The sequence below is a fragment of the Monodon monoceros genome, unplaced genomic scaffold (genome assembly GCF_005190385.1).
Source record: "Monodon monoceros isolate NGI ecotype Baffin Bay Population unplaced genomic scaffold, NGI_Narwhal_1 Super_Scaffold_18, whole genome shotgun sequence".
Taxonomy (NCBI): domain Eukaryota; kingdom Metazoa; phylum Chordata; class Mammalia; order Artiodactyla; family Monodontidae; genus Monodon; species Monodon monoceros.
Genome location: NW_021703774.1, coordinates 93,157,175 through 93,165,224, shown reverse-complemented (window position 1 = coordinate 93,165,224; position 8,050 = coordinate 93,157,175). Strand labels below are relative to the sequence as shown.

Below are 8,050 nucleotides of genomic sequence, written 5' to 3'. Positions count from 1 at the left end.
TTTCAAGTGTGCAATAGCCACAATAATTAAAACTTAAATTTAAACAGTCACATTCGGCTAGGAGGTATTGCACCGGACAGCTTAGAATTAGGGCATTATTTTGAGATTAGTCTCCAGATAGTGTCTTAAAACAACAAAAGTTTATTTTTCACCTGCAGTACATTCAAACCAATCAGTGCTAGTATATGGGGGATGGGGGCTTTGCTGGTGCCCCCACTGTGTGTAGCTGCCATCTTCAACATGCAGGCTTCCCGGCAGTGGAGAGAAAGGAGAGTGTGGAGGAGTTCTTGGGAGGTTTAATGAGCCACATCTGGAAAGGGCCTACATCACCTCTACCCATATTTTAATGGCTAGAAATAAATCACACGGCCCTACCTAACTGCAGGCTAAGCTATGCATATTTAACTGTGTGCCCAGAAGGAAAATGTAATGGCTCTATGGACATTCAACATTAAACTTCCACATTTATCAACAATAAATTTTTTTAAATTTAAAGTGTTCTGAGTCTCTAATGACTTTGCTATGAAGAACTGGAAATTAATCTTAACTAGTGTGCCAAGGGAATCTTAACTAGCGTAATTGAGGAATGATTGGGAGAGCAGAGGATCAAAAGGGAGCCTGGCCACGTTTCCCCTGCCCACTTGGGCCCCTGGAGCCTGCTGAGATTCCCGGGCCTGAACCTCTGCCCACCGAGGCCCCCTCCAGCCAGCAGGTCCTGAGGGAGTGGGAGGGAGGGAAGGGGGAGCAAAAGTAAAGGCTGGATCCCCGGGACCGGCACCCCTGAGGGGTAGCTGGGGGAGGGGAGGAGTTCCTACACCCAGCGGGACGCACCCATGGTTAGGGGTCCAGCAGGGACAGGGGAGACCCTGGGGAGACAGTGGGGGAGGGGCACGAAGGAACGGAAGGGAATGCGGCCAGTGCTTTCCCCGTCCACTTAGGCACCAGGGAGCCTGTTGGACTCCTGGACCTAATCCTCTGCCCTCGGAGCCTCCCTCCTGCGGTGCAGAGCTCAAGCCCTGCCCCTACATCCTCACCCAGGGCCCTACCTCTGAGACGCCCTCCAACACGCTGGGCCTAAACCCCACCCATACACCCTCAGGGCCCTACCTGCAAACTCGGGAACCCCACGCTCCACAGGCCTCCCTTTCCACGCGCTGCCTCTCTCCTTCTGTGCAGGTCCTAAGCAGAGGCCCCGCCACACGCTTGAACGTGGCCCAGCCTAGGCTCCGCCCCCAGGGCCTTTCCCTGCTGCGTGGGTCCTGAGCCTAGGCCCCGCCCCATGCTCAAACATCACACCCCCACCAGCCTAGGTCCCACCCCACCCTAAACCCCGGCCCTACCTAAGTTCTACCCCCGCCTAAACTCCGACCCCATAGCCAAGGCTTTTTCTTTCTTTTTTCTGCGGCGGTTTTGTTTTACCTTGTTGCAATTGTTTCCATTATACTTTTATTTTTCCTAATATATTTTTTATCTTTCTAATTTTATTTTGTTTTTTATTCTTTGATATCATACTGCTCCTTTTTTTCTTTCTTTCTTCCTTTTTTTTTTTTTTTTTTTAACCATGCCACGAAACTTGCGGGATCTTGGTTCCCAGGCCAGAGGTCAGGCCCGAGCTCCTGTGGTGGGAGCTCTGAGTCCAAACTGCTGGACTAACAGAGAACCTCAGACCCCAGGGAATATCAATCGGAGTGAGGACTCTGGGAGGTCCTCATCTCAGCACCAAGCCCCAGCTCTACCCAACTGCCTGCAAAGTCCAGTGCTGGACGTCTCAGGCCAAACAACCAGTAAGCCAGGAATACGGTACCACCCATCAAAAAAAAAAAAAAAAAAAGAAATGACAAAAACATTTGTTATGGATGAAGGAGCAAGGTAAAACCTACAAGACCAGGTGAATGAAGACGAAATGGGCAACCTGCCTGAAAAAGAATTCAGAGAAATGATAGTAAAGATTATCCTTGGTCTTGGAGGGACAATGGAGAAAATATAAGAAATATTTAACAAGGATCTAGAGGAACTGAGAAGCAAACAAACTGATGAACAACACAATTACTGAAATTAAAAATGCTGTAGAGGGAATCAATGACAGAATAGGTGAGGCAGAAGACCAGATGAGTGAGCTGGAGGATAAAATGGTGGAAATAACTGCCAGGGAGCAGAATAAAGAAGGAAGAGTGAAAAGGGTTGAGGACAGTCTCAGAGACCTCTGGGACAACATTAAACGCACCAACATTCGAATTATAGGGGTCCCAGAGGAAGAAGAGAGGAAGAAACAGTCTGAGAAAATATTTGAAGAGACTGGAGTCGAAAACTTCCCTAACATGGGAAAGGAGACGGTTGGTCAAGTCCAGGAAGCGCAGAGAGTACCATACAGGATAAACCCAGGGAGAAACATGCGAGACACATACTTATCAAACTGTCAAAAATTAAATACGAAGAAAGAATATTGAAAGCAGCAACGGAAGGGCACCAGGTAACATTCACGGGAATCCCCATAAGTTTAAAAGCTGAGTTTTTGGCAGAAACTCTGCAGGCCAGAAGGGAGTGGCAGGTCATATTTAAAGTGTTGTGGGTGTGGGGAGGGGGGGCAGAAACCTACAACCAGGATTGCTCTACCCAGCAAGGATCTCATTCAGATTCAACGGAGAAATTAAAACCTTTACAGATAAGCAAAAGTTAAGAGGGTTCACCAAACCAGCTTTACAAAAAATGCTGGGGGAGCTTCTCTAGGCAGGAAACACAAGAGAAGTAAAAGACCTACAATAACAAACCCAAAACAATTAGGAAAATGGTAATAGGAACATACATATCAATGATTACCTTAAATGTAGACGGATTAGATGCTCCACCAAGGGACATAGACTGGCTGGGTGGATGCAAAAATAAGACCCATACATACGCTGTCTACAAGAGACCCACTTCAGACCTAGGGACACATTCCGACTGAGAGTGAGGGGATGGAAAAAGATATTCCATGCAAGTGGAAATCAAAAGAAAGTTGGAGGGCTTCCCTGGTGGCACAGTGGTTGAGAGTCCGCCTGCCGATGCAGGGGACACGGGTTCGTGCCCCGGTCCGGGAAGATCTCACATGCCGCGGAGCTGCTGGGCCTGTGAGCCATGGCTGCTGAGCCTGCACGTCCAGAGCCTGTGCTCCACAACGGGAGAGGCCACAACAGTGAGAGGCCCGCATAGCGCAAAAAAACAAAAACAAAAACAACAACAAAAAAAGAAAGTTGGAGTAGCAATTCTCATATCAGACAGAATAGACTTTAAAATAGGGACTGTTACAAGAGATGAGGAAGGACACTATACGGTGATCAGGGGATCAATCCAAGAAGAAGATATAACAATTGTAGATATTTGTTCACCCAACATAGTAGCACCTCAATGCATGGGGTGGATGCTAACAGCCATAGAAGGGGAAATCGACAGTAACACAATAATAGTCGGGGACTGGGCTTCCCTGGTGGTGCAGTGGTTGGGAGTCCGCCTGCCGATGCAGGGGACACGGGTCGTGCCCTGGTCCGGGAAGATTCCACATGCCACGGAGCGGCTGGGCCCGTGAGCCATGGCCGCTGAGCCTGCATGTCTGGAGCCTGTGCTCCGCAACGGAGAGGCCACAACAGTGAGAGGCCCGCTTACCGCAAAAAAAAAAAAAAAAAATAGGTGGTGACTTTAACACCCCACTTTCACCAATGTACAAATCAACCAAAATGAAAATAAATAAACACAAGCTTTAAATGACACATTAAACAAGATGGACTTATACTGTTTGGACTGATATTTATAGGACATTCCATCCCAAAACAGCAGAATACACTTTCTTCTCAAGTGCTCATGGAATATTTTCCAGGATAGACCCTATCTTGGGTCACAAATCTAGCCTTGGTAAATTTAAGAAAATTGAAATCATATCAAGTAACTTTTCCGGCCACAACGCTATGAGACTAGATATCAATTACAGGGAAAAAACTGTAAAAGATACAAACACATGGAGGCTAAACAATACGCAACTAAATAACCAAGAGATCACTGAAGAAATCAAAGAGGAAATTAAAAAATACCCAGAAACAAATAACAATGAAAACATGATGATCCAAAAGTAGTTCTAAGAGGGATGTTTATAGCCATACAACTTACTTCAAGAAACAAGAAAAATCTCAAACAAACAACCTAACCTTACACCTAAAGTAATTAGAGAAAGAACAACAACAACAAAAAAAAAAACCCCAAAGTCAGAAGAAGGAAAGAAATCATAAAGATCAGATCAGAAATAAATGAAAAAGAAATGAAACAGTAGCAAAGATCAATACAACTAAATGCTGGTTCTTTGAGAAGATAAACAAAATTGATAAACCATTAGCCAGACCCATCAAGGAAAAAAGGGAAAAGACTCAAATCAACAGAATTAGAAATGAAAAAGAAGTAACAACTGACACTGCAGAAATACAAAGGATCATGAGAGATTACTACAAGCAACTCTATGCCAATAAAATGGACAACCTGGAAGAAATGGACAAATTCTTAGAAATGCACAACCTTCTGAGACTGAACTAGGAAGAAATAGAAAATATAAACAGACCAATCACAAGCACTGAAATTGAAATTGTGATTAAAAATCTTCCAACAAACAAAAGCTCAGGACAAGATGGCTTCACAAGTGAATTCTATCCAACATTTAGAGAAGAGCTAACACATATCCTTCTCAAACTCTTCCAAAATATAGCAGAGGGAGGAACACTCCCAAACTCATTCTACGAGGCCACCATCACCCAGATACCAAACCAGACAAAGATGACACAAAAAAAGAAAGCTACAGCCAATGTCTCTGATGATCACAGATGCAAAAATCCTCAACAAAATACTAGCAAACAGATTCCAATAGCACATTAAAAGGATCATACATCATGATCAAGTGGGGTTTATCCCAGGAATGCAAGGATTCTTCAATATATGCAAATCAATGTGATAAACCATATTAACAAACTGAAGGAGAAAAACCATATGATCATCTCAATAGATGCAGAAAAAGCTTTGACAAAATTCAACACCCATTTATGATAAAAACTCTCCAGAAAGTAGGCATAGAGATAACCTACCTCAACATAATAAAGGCCACATATGACAAACCCACAGCCAACATCGTTCTCAATGGTGAAAAACTGAAACCACTTCTTCTAAGATCAGGAACAAGACAAGGTTGCCCACTCTCACCACTATTACTCAACATAGTTTTGGAAGTTTTAGCCACAGCAGTCAGAGAAGAAAAAGAAATAAAAGGAATCCAAATCGGAAAAGAAGAAGTAAAGCTGTCACTGTTTGCAGATGACATGATACTATACATAGAGAATCCTAAAGATGCTACCAGAAAACTACTAGAGCTATTCAATGAATTTGGTAGAGTAGCAGGATACAAAATTAATGCAAAGAAATCTCTTGAATTCCTATACAATAATGATGAAAAATCTGAAAAGCAAATTAAGGAAACACTCCCATTTACCATTGCAACAAAAAGAATAAAATACCTAGGAATAAACCTACCTAAGGAGACAAAAGACCTGTATGCAGAAAACTATAAGACACAGATGAAAGAAATTAAAGATGATACAAACAGATGGAGAGATATACTATGTTCTTGGATTGGCAGAATCAACATTGTGAAATGACTCTACTACCCAAAGCAATCTACACATTCAATGCAATCCCTATCAAGCTACCAATGGCATTTTTCACAGAACTAGAACAAAAAATTGCACAATTTGTATGGAAACACAAAAGACCCTGAATAACCAAAGCCATCTGGAGAAAGAAAAATGGAGCTGGAGGAATCAGGCTCCCAGACTTCAGACTATAATACAAAGATACAGTAATCAAGACAGTGTGGTGCTGGCATGAAGAAATATAGATTGGTGGAGTAGGATAGAGGGCCCAGAGATAAACCCATGCACCTATGGTCACTTTATCTTTGATAAAGGAGGCAAGAGTATACAATGGAGAGAGGAGAGCCTCTTCAATGAGTGGTGCTGGGAAAACTGGACAGCTACATGTAAAAGAATGAAATTAGAACACTTCCTTACAGAAATAAACTCAAAATGGATTAAAGACCTAAATGTAGGGCCAGACAGTATAAAACTCTTAGAGGAAAACATAGGCAGAACACTCTATGACATAAATCACTGCAAGATCCTTTTTGACCCACCTCCTAGAGTAATGGAAATGAAAACAAACAAATGGGACCTAATGAAACTTAAAAGCTTTTGCACAGCGAAAGCAACCATAGAAAAGATGAAAAGACAGCCCTCAGAATGGGAGATAATGTTTGTAAACGAAGCAACTGACAAAGGATTAATCTCCAAAATATACAAGCAGCTCATGCAGCTCAGTATCAAAAAAACAAACAACCCAATCCAAAGATGGGCAGAGGAAATGAATAGACGTTTCTCCAAAGAGGATATAGATTGCCAGCAGACACATGAGGGGATGCTCGGCATCACTAGTCATTAGAGAAATATGAATCAAAACTACAGTGGGGTATCACCTCACACTGGTCAGAATGGCCATCATCAAAAAATTTACAAACAGTAAATGCTGGAGAGGGTGTGGAGAAGGGGGAACCCTCTTGCACTGTTGGTGGGAATGTAGATTGGTGCAGCCACTATGGAGAACAGTATGGAGGTTCCTTAAAAAACTAAAAATGGAACTGCCATATGACCCAGCAATCCCACTACTGGGCATATACCCTGAGAAAACCATAATTCAAAAAGAATCATGTACCACAATGGTCATTGCTGCACTGTGTGCAATAGCCAGGACATGGAAGCAACCTAAGTGTCCATCGACAGTTGAATGGATAAAGAGGATGTGGCAGGTATATGCAGTGGCATATTACTCAGCCATAAAAAGAAAAGAAATTGAGTTATTTGTAGTGAGGTGGATGGACCTAGAGTCTGTCATATAGAGTGAAGTAAGTCAGAAAGAGAAAAACAAATACCGTATGCTAACACATATATACGGAATCTAAAAAAAAAAAAAGGTTCTAATGAACCTAGTAGCAGGACAGGAGTAAAGGCACAGATGTGGAGAATGGACTTGAGGACACGGAGAGGGGGAAGGATAAGCTGGGACAAAGAGAGTAGCACTGACATATATACACTACCAAATGTAAAATAGATAGCTAGTAGGAAGCAGCTGCATGGCACAGGGAGATCAGCTTGGTGCTTTGCGACCACCTAGAGGGGTGGGATAAGGAGGGTGGGAGGGAGATGCAAGCGGGTGGGTATATGGGGATATACGTATACATATAGCTGATTCACTTTGTTATACAGCAGAAATTAACACAACACTCTAAATCAATTATACTCCAATAAAGATGTTAAAAAAAGAGAGAGAGAAAAGAAAAAAAAAGAGAGAAGATGACTAGAGAATTACTTCCTAAAACCTGAGCAAGAGTATCAGAGAAGGAACTGAGTCAGGAGGGACTCAGAACGTCCCCTGAGTAGATTTCCCAGGGTTGGATGCCCTGGGAGACCCATTCACAGAAATTCTGTGGATGCCAAGTTAGGTTTCTGATGGTTACCAAGGACATATAAATTATCTGAATAAGTTTTCATCGACCAGAGGAACTAGAATTCAGTTTTGGCAAGGCTGGGATGCAAAAAGGCAGAACTAGGAAGTGGGATGAAGACAACTGACTTGGTGCTGTCTGTGTGTCTCTGGAGAAACAGAGAAAAATCAAGACTCAACTTAAGATTCCCTCTCTCTTTTTGTTTTTTTAGTTTGTTTGTCTTTGTCTGCGTTGGGTCTTCGTTGCTATGTATGGGCTTTCTCTAGTTGCGGCGAGCAGGGGCTGCTCTTTGTTGTGGTGCACAGTCTTCTTATTGTGGTGGCTTCTCTTGTTGCGGAGCACGGGCTCTAGGCACGGCTTCAGTAGTTGTGGCGCACGGGCTTAGTTGTCCTGAGATGCTTAATTTAAAATGTGGAGTTCCCTGGTGGCTCAGTGGTTAAGAATCCGCCTGCCAATGGAGGGGACACGGGTTCGGGCCCTGGTCCGGGA

General features: G+C 43.2%; 1 protein-coding gene across 5 annotated transcripts in view; it reads right to left on the bottom strand.

Annotated features, from left to right (window-relative positions):
- The window catches only part of LRRC39 (leucine rich repeat containing 39), a 39,042-nt gene that overhangs the window by 28,178 nt on the left and 2,814 nt on the right, over positions 1–8,050 (bottom strand). For 2 of the 5 annotated variants that reach the window (XM_029227896.1, XM_029227895.1), the window contains exon 1: positions 1,108–1,273. The exons of the other annotated variants lie outside the window; for them this stretch is intronic. The gene's annotated coding sequence lies outside the window, so the exon portion shown is untranslated. Of the gene's footprint in view, positions 1–1,107; positions 1,274–8,050 lie in introns of those variants that run through there. 5 annotated transcript variants of the gene reach the window in all.